A 12,089-nucleotide genomic window follows, 5' to 3' on the forward strand; every position below is an offset into this window, starting at 1 on the left:
TTATAAATGCTTTGGTTGAAATGCTTTTGAACCCTCGAATTTTTCATAGGTACAGTCACCTGCAATAATATGTTACTCTTCGACGGCCGCAAAAATATGTGACACGCTCTTATGGCTCTACAAATAAGATCTAACACGATCTACCGCAAAACGGCCTTCGGTGTGTAACACATTATTGCAGCTGACTGTACTCGTATTCATTGTATAGGTAGGTATTAATATCTTTTATCCGATCGATTTGAATTTATTTGAAATAAATCACAGTGTTTAGTAATTATATGTTTTATTGAATAAGAGATTATTTAGGTATGTAAGGAATACAGGGTGCCTTTTTGAAACACTCATTTTTAGGGTTCCGTAGCCAAACGGCAAAAAACGGAACCCTTATAGATTCGTCATGTCTGTCTGTCTGTCTGTCCATCTGTCCGTCCGTATGTCACAGCCACTTTTTTCCGAAACTATAAGAACTATACTGTTGAAACTTGGTAAGTAGATGTATTCTGTGAACCGCATTATATTTTCACACAAAAATAGAAAAAAAAAATATTTTTTGGGGGTTCCCCATACTTAGAACTGAAACTCAAAAATTTTTTTTTCATCAAACCCATACGTGTGGGGTATCTATGGATAGGTCTTCAAAAATGATATTGAGATTTCTAACATAATTTTTTTCTAAACTGAATAGTTTGCGCGAGAGACACTTCCAAATTGGTAAAATGTGTGTCCCCCCCCCCCTGTTACTTCTAAAATAAGAGAATGATAAAACTTAAAAAAAATATATGATGTACATTACCATGCAAACTTCCACCGAAAATTGGTTTGAACAAGATCATAAATCCCCTAAATACGGAACCCTTCATGGGCGAGTCCGACTCGCACTTGGCCGCTTTTTCTGGATAATTTTGAATTTCAATTGTCAGGGGTGCCTACATTATTTTTTAATACATTTTACAACGACAACAAACAAAAGTTCAAATTCGCCGTATTTTTATTACCCGGGTCGATCGCAACAAAATTGAAAATCATGTTTTTCAAATCATGTTTATCTCAAATAACCAAAAAGTCAATGTGACTAGAACTTAAAAACGAACTGAATTATTTTAATATGTCGATTTTTCTTGGTGACCCAGGAGATTTTTTTTTATCCCATACAAAAAGAGCGTCTCCCAATCGCGTATCGGTTTTGGTTTTTACTTATAAGTGTGAAAAATATATTCTACCATATACGAAGGATGTGTGTTTTTTCATGTTTTATGTGTCTTTTTGTACAATAAAGTGTTTTACTGCTACTAATATATCATATTAACGATTAACTAAAAAGGTATTTACATCTAATTTAACTGGTAAATTATTAAAGTCCGCTAAAATTAATATATATTCAAAAAATATTTGTTAATATGTCCCAAAATCATGGCTAATTTTTTAAGTCTCCTGACTTACCAAACATATCGCAACGAAGGTAAGGGTACAACGCAGCATCGTGAACCTAATAACGTAACGTTTCAGTTACTTTTTTAGTCGCCGACCATTATATCCGAGGTACGAAAAGAGGTATTAGATCTATCCTGGGTCTAATATGTTATAAAAACATAGTTTTTTGTAAAATGTTCGTAGGTAGTACACAAAATTTACATTTTCTTTTAAATCTGATTTGGGTCATCGTTCTCCCTGGTGACTTTTCTGGTGACCCAAGAGACATCAATTTTATTATGACTCAGGAGACTTTTTTTCTATGCACTTTGATTTTTTTGATGCGCTAATTTTGTAATATAAAATAACTTTAAACTGCTGATATACTTATATCACTTTGCTGATGAGTGGAAGTGGAATTTAAACTTAATTTATTGTTCTCTCCCTTGACATTTTGGCATACATTTGACATGCTGCAGTGCACTCCTAACGTTAATAAAGACATAATTTTTAGAAAAAGCTTTAGGAAAACTCACTCTTGAGCTTAAAACGATTAAGTCCTTATCATATTATGTTAGATTTTTAGTACAGACCCCAAATCAGTGAAAATGTGTCTTAGCCAACTAAATTTGTCTCTGGGAAAAGTACGATATCCCTAAAAATTGTACGTACATTTCGCATTTTTCTGAAGGAACGGAATTCATAAATTGGGTTATTATTATTTTTTCAGATTATTTGATTGCATTGACATATCACCAAGATAGATAGAACATTTAAGTTACCAGAAGAAAAGCATTTGTGTTCTTTTATACAGTGTGGAAAAAGTAGGTTCGATTCCCGGGCGCGACTAAGCGAATTTAAAAAAAAAACAACGTGTTGCATTCCGGGAGTGCCGACAGAAGTGAAAACTCAATGACTAGTCCAAAATGTCTGCAGTATTATGTATAATTGACCCATCCTCCTTTCTATTGAAAACTTTTGGTTCCGAAATTGCTGGTCAGTGAGCTTGTTTAAAATTCGAAATTCAAATTTATAGCGTTAATTGTTTAAAATTCGAATAGAAATTGTAAAGTTACCTTGCAGACCTCGCATCTAAATATATTTGGTCATGATATTTTGAGTTTTATTCACCAGTACTAGAGTTCACTTTTATTAGCGATTTCATCAAGATGTAGCTTTATTGAATTATATTTGAGTGATATAAAGTTATAATACTGCGAGATCCTCGTATTTCAGCCCGTACAAGATTATAACCTTTTTCATGTAATGTCATTGAGTTTTTCTTTATTGATTTAAATGCCATCTAAACCTTACGGTCACATGATCGCCTTACGCTGTCTCGAGTTTATCATTTTTTCCCCACCTCAAAAAGTGCCTAGCGCCGCTAAAGAAGTTTTCACTTCAAAAATCTTTGAATGCAGTTGTTTCTTTAAAAAACAATAATGTTTCATTTAAGTAAAATGAGCAAACTTAAGGTTTAAGGCACTTTCCCTCCAGGGCCCATAATTTTTTTCCACCCGGTAGTAGACAACTATTTTTTCGACTAAATGAAGTTTTATTAGATAAATCGTTGATCACATGGTTCGTTTCACACATCACATCAAATCGTTTGTCATCACAATCAAAATTTGTCAAAAGTAATGAAATTTATGCCAAAAAAACATAAATAAAACATATAAATTCAACAATTTTTTTTAATAAAAATCTTTCTCGATGATATAAAAAAGAACATCGACAAATTATGTTCAAAGAATTAATATCAAAACAGATGTCATAATTAGGATTGGCTACTTTAAGAAAGGGACAGAGAGATTTAATCCTCTCGCTCTGCACGTTTTTCTCATTCCTCCTTGTCAAGCCAAAATAAACTATAAAATGATAGTAACACAGTACATTGTAATATTCACTTTTTCCACGGTATCATGTCATTGTAAATTACTTATGTGAAATTGTAGTGGCGTGCGACTTTCAAACCGGAGGTCACGGGTTCGAACCCCGGCCCGTGCAAGTGAGTTTTTGTAAGTAGGGACCTTTTTTAGTGGTACTTAAATATAATAACTTTTCGTATTATTGAAATAAAATATTTTATTCAAACTTAATAATATAATAATTAAAACGAATAATATCAATTCGTTTTTAATATTTATTCAATTATTTTAAATTATTTGAGCATGAAACATACTAGATTTATTTTTATCATTACAATAGAAAAAAGCAAAAAATATATTCTTATAGATATTTTATTTTCAAACAAAAATAAAGCAAAAAGTTACGGTTAGATTCTGATGGCTAAATACCAAACAGCTACCGATACATTTCCATATCTGTCGAAATTTCCTAACCCGTTGTAACTGACAAAGAGTATAGATTTCGACGTAGCATGACGTAGCTAAGCAAACACGCACACATGCGTAACGTATAGGCCTGTAAGAAGGCACCATCATAGGTTTACCTCCGATTCCGTTACTACTCAATGGAGTTACGACTCAACGTTTATTGGATATTAAAATTTTACGTAATTCGGAGCGCTGCGCGAAGTGACATAGGTCTTACCTCTTTGAGGCACGACGGCCATCTAACATTACTGGCATAAAGGATGCATTTATGACTTTGACGCATGACAGAAAGAGAAACCGAACTGCGTAAAATGGGCGTTTGCTGTTGAATTCATAAAATCAAAAATCGATAATAAATCCATCGGTAAAGGATAATAAGTTAATATTTAGTTCTTTGAAAGTTAAGACGAGATGAAAACCTTTGCTGTAAGGTGGATTGTGCTGGATATGGATGTGTTTTCTAGTTGCACGAAGCTAAAACCGAAAAATGAACACGTAAGTTTGGATTTATTTTCTATCGAGAAAATTTTAAGCATTCGTGTTTCGACTACTACGAAATCACTTATCATATAGTCAAGAAACATATATCCGAAAATCACTACTGTTTGTTTCCGGGGCTAGCCACTGCCACGTTTCTAAGATCCTGTTATTTTTCGATGCACGGCCTTAACCAAGCTCCTGAAGATGCTCCTCGGTACTGAGTGAAACATGTCGAGCGTTTTCGACTTAAAATAAGTGAGTGACCCGTTTTTAAATAATAAATTTAATTTAACCCTCACCGGGTTCTAACCCAGGACCATGAGCACAGATTATATAATAGTTCTTACGAACAGATACTTATCTCTCAAACAAAACGCAAATACCTACCGTTTTGATACCTACACAAAAATACAATGGAGTGACCTTCAACGCGCCGCTCCCCGCACCGCGCACGCTAGGGTGCACGCTTAGAAATGATAAATAAAATACCTACTTATACAGCAGAATGAAATAACATAAAATTTGAAGCTAAAATTATGTAGGTATGTTATCATTAATTTACAATTGTTTTACATAAAAATGTAATGCATGTTTTTTTTTCTTTCTCTAAGAGTACTTTCCGCTGTAAAGTTAAGAACGTACTGTCGTTAAAATAAACTTTACCTACCAAAAGAACTTAAAAGTTTGCTTCCTATTTCAACTATGTCGATATCGTACGATAAATGTGTCATAATAAACACTACATGTCTAAAGAAATTCAATAGTACCTACCTACGTAGCTTCATCGCTTGTATAACTATCGTAAAAATTGGTAGTGCAGCGCGCGGTGACGTGCGTGCTTGAGCGCGTGTGGCAACCAACTGGCTTGCTTTTCTACCGTGAACGGGAACAGATACGTAGGTATAAATCCCAGTTCGCGCGGAGAGTTTCATAGGCCTGCCATGAGCTTTAAAAGGTCACTACGGAGAAGGACAGACCGGTCGTCCAATAAACGCCAGCGAGCTGTTTAATGACACGACATTTACTTCAGAATTTAATACTAAATAAAATAAAAATATTATGTATTTTTTTTCGCTTGCACCAATCAGCGTGAGCTATCAAGGTTCAATCGAAACCGTAAAAAATTGGTAAATCAGAATTGGGTCCCTGGATTTAATTAGAGATTTTGTTTTAGTTAGAGTCACTTGAGTTTTGTTTTATTCTTATTGATTATTTAAAGTGTCATTAATTAAATCAGATATTATTTGCAGACTTTAACGTAGTTAGGTAGGTACTAAAAAAATATAGGTAAAGATACCCATTGGAGGTAGGTATTGAGGTAGGCCTCAAGTTATAAGCTTATTTAGGTATTAATAATTAAATTTAAAAATATCTTAAGCACTAAGTACGCCGAAAAATTTGTCTTTAAAATGTAGATGGCGTTAAAATCAACTCCATGGTCGTTCAATTCATTCCCCCAAACAAATGGGCACGTTTCCACTATCCTTCTAATTCTAGGCTCATGTCTGTATTTATCGCCGCGATTAGCGCGATTGAGACGGAGCATGCAGATTATCGGTGACGTATCGGAGCGTGAAATGGACACGCTCTTGTTCTTTTTAAGTGTTAGATAGCTTGCTTGATTGTGCCAAAAGAGGCGTCCAGAAAAGTCGGATAGCTTGTTTGTTTTGAGACACTTGAATGTACAAGCAAAATTATTGCTAGCTTATCGATGTGCTAACTCTTAACCTTTTGGACGCCAATGACCGATATATCCGCACCGTAGGTTCAACGCCAAAGACCGATTAATCGGTCACAGACCACAGAGCAACATAGACCTACGTGCATAATGCATAAAGTTCAATTTCAGTGTTGACACTTCGGTGACGCACACAGGCGGATTTTCCTAAATTTCTGGCCAAAAGTAATGGATTGAATTAAAAGTTAGAAACGCTTTAGGAATCAAATAAAAACATATTTAAATTAAACTACAGCTTTATTTAAGGTCGATTCACTGTTTCTATATTTATTTTATTAGTTTTTTTTTTCTTACATGTCCAAAAAATACTTTAGTTCTTTTGGATCATCATTTATTTTTTAATCCTTCTTGTAATGTTTTCGTGAAATATCTGTTATGTAAGGATCAGATGATACAAGAAGGTTATTAAACACATCCTCTACATTTTGGATCCGACTAAATTTTCTCGAATAACTTTCTCTGTACATTTTTATGTCTTTATTTCTCGATTCTTGAGCTTCTTCTGAAAGTAACCCCAAAGGCACTATACAATTTTTCATTATTTCATGGCCATGAAATAAGATTTTATGTACAGTTGTTGGTAGGGGATAGCTATTTTTACAGATGATTCACTGACCAATATATTTTTAGGATAACATCTCTTTTTGGCGGAAGTAACATTTTCGTAAGGAGGATAGATGTTGCAGTAATGATCACTTGCACTTTTCCTAATTAAATTGTATTGGAACTTGGTAAGTTTTGCTCCAACAACAAGTGCTAAAGCTTCATCTGGTGTGAAAGGAATGTGAGATTGTCCAGAAGTGGCTTCTTGTTTTGTAATTATAGTTTCACATTCTTTAGCAGATTTCAGATCACCATCTCTTTTGAAGTTCATTTTAGCAGCAAACAAAAGTTCACTACTAGTTTTTTCCTTACGTAAGTCTTCGGTTTTTCTGCGTTTGGTCCGATCACTACTCTCACAGAAATCTTTCGAAGTTCTTCCGCTTACTTGCTTTGAAACTTGTTTCTTAACCACGAAACAAATAACATTACTAAGCCAATTACATTCTTTTCTATTGAAATAGGCATTGTTTCTTCTAACAGATGCCCACTTTTGTTTGTAGTCGAATACGAACTTAGATAATAATTGTTTTGAGTCATTTGTTAGACCATCCTCAACACCTAAGAAACTTGCTACTTGGTTAAAAAGATTGTTAAGTTTTTCATTATTATCTCTTTCGAATTGCACGTTCTATAATATTCAAGCAATTGTTGATGACTTATAATGATATTCTCAGAAGATGAACCTACAAACAATGAATAAATAAAAAAAAACTGTTTTCGTAATTTTTACTTCTAACTGATAATTGTCTAATAAAAAACAGATTAGCACCTATTAGCAACCTAAACTATCAAAATAGTTTAGCTAATATGTTTGTCTTTACTATAATATTCATTCAGTAGTCAGATTCTATTGAATATTGAACTTTATACACTAATATAAGTAACCAACAGGTAAAAAATCGATTGTAAATTAACTTTTTTTTTCCTGTGTATAAACAAACTGAAAAGTATGAACATTCATGTTAAATGTATAGTTACATACCTCCAGCTTCACAATCTATTATATAAATCAAACCAAACAACTTCAAAACAATAGAATATGTTATATAAATACACTTAGTTTTAACAAGTAATTAACCTTTGGTCAGAAGTCGATACTGTGGGTAGTTATGAAAACGTTCGTTTAAATTGTTATGAGAGTTGTCATTAAATCTTAGGAACGATACAGATACAAAAAATAAAGTCACGTGACTATTATCGTTGATTTGGTACATTGGACTTTTGGCCAGAAATTTAAGAAAATCCGCCTGTGTGTGACGTGGCGTCAGCGTGACAGCTTTTGTGTTTGACACGGCGTCGAAAAGGTTAATGCCGTGTGTAGAGTCCTACCTGCCTTGATTTAATATTAGAATGCAGGCTGGTAAATCGTATAACTATTGAAATTGTAGCATAAAATTGGGTGTCACACAAAATAAACCTCGACTACCTACAGCGTTCAGCCCTTTATTATTTCATCATTTTCATGTGATCTAAATGTCAGATAGAAATCGACCTGTCCTAACAGGTGTATTCTGATTTTAGTAACAGGTTATAAATTAGTTCTAGATTAGTTATGGATCTGAACTTTCGGTGTCAAAAGTGACGTTGTTTATCGAAGACATGTCACTTTCAGTAGCGTAGCGTAGTGAGGCGGGGGGGGGGGGGGGGGCGGGGGGCGGCCCGCTCCGAGCGGCACTTTTAGGGGGCGGCAAAATTTCAGAATAAATACCAATAATATCGTATAAATATTTGAACTATTTCAGTCGCACTTATTATATTAAAATACGTAAGCTATAGGGGGCGGCAAAATTTTCATCCGCCCCGAGCGGCCGAGACCCACGCTACGCCACTGGTCACTTTTGACACTGACAGATCCGATCCATAACTAATTAAAATCATAATACGCCTGTTTATAAGGATTATTGTACCTGTGAACGAGCAAATGTACTTATATGTGGGTAGATAAGTGTATAAAACCGATGTCGCATCAAAATACGACCCGGATTCGTCGATTCCACGATGAAATCGTCCGGTAGCGCCATAAATCGGTTGCCGAATGAACTGATATTGAACTACATATGTGAGGCTATACTATACTACTAGGCTAGAAGATAACCCAATATTTTTGATTTCAAAATGAAAATTATTTTCTTTTAAGTATCTTAAAGGTATTTTGGTAACGCAATATGTTATCAATGTTATCATTCAGTAAACATTCAGGATATCCCGAACGATTTATACCAACTTTGTTAGTTCTACCGTTAACCTCAACTCGAGAAAAGTTGTATCCATTTTTTCACCTTTTTTATTACTTCTAAAACCTCTGAGGCGTTAATAAATCAAATAAATTACTGCTATCCAAACTCGGGTGACACATTTAGCTAAAAAAACCTTTGTAACTTTTGTAGCTAAGATTTAAAATGGCGGATCTGCAAAAGTATATTCCGTGATCATTTAGCTAAAATTCATTAATATATTTACGTGAATTAATATAATAATTGTGCTGATTTATTATTTTAAATGACCAACTCTAATAGACATAAAGCAGCGATGCACGATGAGGCTTGTATCGTGTACTTTTTTTTTAAAAGAGAGTCTGATATCCTTTTTGTAAAAAAATTGGGTTTTTTAATTAAAAATTCACAGTTATTTACTGGACAACATAGATACCTAGGCGATAGGAGTTCATTCACAGGCAAAATATACTAATTTCTCATTAGCACACCTAAGTTATAATAAGTATAGTACGAGTTTGATGGTTTAAAAAACGGTTTTAAACCTCACGAATGCTCTGATTTTTATATGACATATTTTAGAATGGAAATTCGACTGATCGTTGAAGTCACGCCTTGGTTTAAAAGGAACCGTAAAATACTCAACTTGAGTTCGAAAAATCGCAACTATGGTCCAAAATAAACTCGAATTTATTTGCTTAAGTGTCGCTATTATTTCAATGGCGACGAGATTAGGTATATCTCAATAACTTTACTATCCTTACTCTGCAAGAAGAGTTTCAGATCTTGTTTAGCATCAAATCTTCCCATCTGAACCAACTCCAGCAATAAATTACACAAACCAACCGGCAAACTCAAGACTCAGACAATCAATACTCCCAACATGCAAAACTTAAAACAAAAAACTTACCGAAACGAATTAAACTATCAGTAGCTAACTTCCTAGTTTTATACAGTACCTAATTTGGCTCTCAACTAGGGACCCGTTCCAAGTTTTAACAACTTTAAGCAAATTAAAACTTACGCTGTCTACCGCTTGCTTAGTGTGCGTCTTTGAAATATTAAGTCATTGTGGGCGCGTAGTGTACTTTCGGTCGCGCGATGTGCCCGTTTTGTGAAAAGTTAATGTAGGTCTTGGTGAGTTGGACTTGGAGGAAATCTTTGGGGGATTATGATGGAAATGCTTGGGATTGTCGTGTTTTAGAATAAACAGCAAATAGAATAGAGTGAATAGAGAGTTACTGTCATGGTAAATTATTGTAGCCCCAGTACATTTACTGCCATTTTTTGACAAAAGATTAAAACTGTTAGAACGCCATTTGACTTTGACCCTTATTTCTTTCATTTAACATTTTACAAATTAACACATATCAGTGAAAGAATAAGGGTCAAGGACAAATGGCGTTCTAACAGTTTTAATCTTTTATCAAAAGATGGCAGTGAATTTACTGTGGCTGCATAATTTACTTTGACAATCCGCCTCTATTTCAAATTATCTTTGTAAACAGTAAAGGTTTTAATGTACAATGTATTATTGTAACAACTGTAGGTAGGTACTGAAATAACCAAAAGGTAATGATATTTTTATGTTGTCATTGTCACGGTTTCATTAAGTTTACCAGATATCAACACTATTTTGAGATTATCACCCTCAGCCGACCATAGTTGGGAACGACTACAGTTGGGTGGGACTATACTTGATAAACTACGTAATCTTATAGTTTTGACACTTAGAGACATTTATACCTCTAAATAAGTAGGTATAGATTAAAAAAAACATATAACTGTGTTTTTTGTAAAATATTTTAATTATAGTCCTTTTTTTATGTAATTCGACAAACCAGACCAGACCTTATACATCTCTAACTAATTGTAATACGTTAGTTTGATTTGGTAGTTGCAGTTAGTTGTATTTTATAATTTTGATGTATTTTTTTTCTGCTTGTATGTAAATTCGATGTTGTAGTGTAAAAGTGCCCTTTGTGGCCTATTTTCTGAATAAATGTTGAAGTTTGAAGTAGATTTACGAACTACATACTATTTTGATATTTTGTTCTTACAATATTTAAGTCACTACAATATGCGATACATTTTCCCACCAACTTTTTCGTCAGTATTTCGCAAGTCGGCAATACCTCGATGAATGGCCTTACTTTACCTCCGCGGCTGGCCCGCATAACTCTTATTTTATTAATCACTTTTAGTTCAGCCTCAAGTTTGATAACTTAGTTCTAAAAGGACGTATTTTCAGCGTTTTCTTTTTCACTTGCGACGTTTTATAGAGGTTGTTGGGTTTGTTTTACAAATGTCTCAGAACGATACAACTTGCGATACGACGTTCAACCAACATTTCGTTATCCAAACAAATGTTACCTATACGCTATGTAGTACCTTGACGTCATACAAGTTAATATAAAGGACATGTGTTATGTGGATTAGTTAATTCTTATAAATCTTATCATTCCTAATCTCTTATAGTGTTAAATTTTTTATATAATAACTACATATTTTCGCTAGCCCCTTTTAGGACATGTTCAAGTTGCTAACTACAACGTGTAATGTAACTCATTATCATTAACCATTCTAATTAAACTTAATGCGACTATCAACACTAAATCAATACCTATCCACTTACTACGCGTCAAATAGAGCACATTAATACCCATACACGATTCAAACTAAAACGTCCTAACGCGTTAACGGCTTGGAACCGGTATTGAAATATTTGTTAATACCGTTTCATAACCGTTATATTATTGCGTTTATTTGAATACTGGTTAAATGATGGCACGCGAACTATTAAATTTCGTTTTCGCCCCTTACCGGTAAGAAGAGACAACACTTGTTTCGCGGGAACGACATAATAACAGTTAAACTCAGGCCGTTGAAAGATAAATCTCGTTATATGCATTAGTATCTTGTTTCAGTTTTTTTTTTCATTTTAACCGATTCATTTCTCTCTGCAAAATCAAAAGACGACAATAGAATAGTTCTTTGACCGGTAACCGAAGAAGAAATCCTTTTCGTTCCCGAGTGAATGACCGAAAACGGTTTGAGAAATAAAACGGTTTCCGAAACCGTGCCGCTTAAGACCTTGTACTTTTACTCACGACTATTCCTAAAACATTGAAAATGGTGTAACTACATGTAATTATAAAGGCGCTTAAGTCGTTTTCGACTGCCGCTAAAATCATGGCGATTAGCGCATTTTTAAAGGGCGTAAGTGCAGTAGTGTGAAAGGGTAGTTATCACGTTTTATAATTGCTTGGATCGACGATTAGTGAATTAAGTCATCCGCCATGCTAATGT

The 12,089-nt window shown here is 34.1% G+C and overlaps 1 protein-coding gene and 2 long non-coding RNA genes across 4 annotated transcripts in view; 1 reads left to right on the forward strand and 2 right to left on the reverse strand.

The window, feature by feature from the left end:
* Window positions 1-12,089, forward strand: part of LOC134652870 (uncharacterized) — a 330,529-nt gene that overhangs the window by 249,954 nt on the left and 68,486 nt on the right. The window lies entirely within an intron of this gene.
* Window positions 1-12,089, reverse strand: part of LOC134652872 (uncharacterized) — a 503,949-nt gene that overhangs the window by 76,211 nt on the left and 415,649 nt on the right. The window lies entirely within an intron of this gene.
* LOC134652853 (calmodulin-binding transcription activator 2) overlaps window positions 1-12,089 on the reverse strand; it is a 159,420-nt gene that overhangs the window by 61,512 nt on the left and 85,819 nt on the right. The gene's annotated exons all lie outside the window — the stretch shown is intronic.

This window comes from Cydia amplana, chromosome 12 (assembly GCF_948474715.1).
Source record: "Cydia amplana chromosome 12, ilCydAmpl1.1, whole genome shotgun sequence".
Lineage (NCBI taxonomy): Eukaryota > Metazoa > Arthropoda > Insecta > Lepidoptera > Tortricidae > Cydia > Cydia amplana.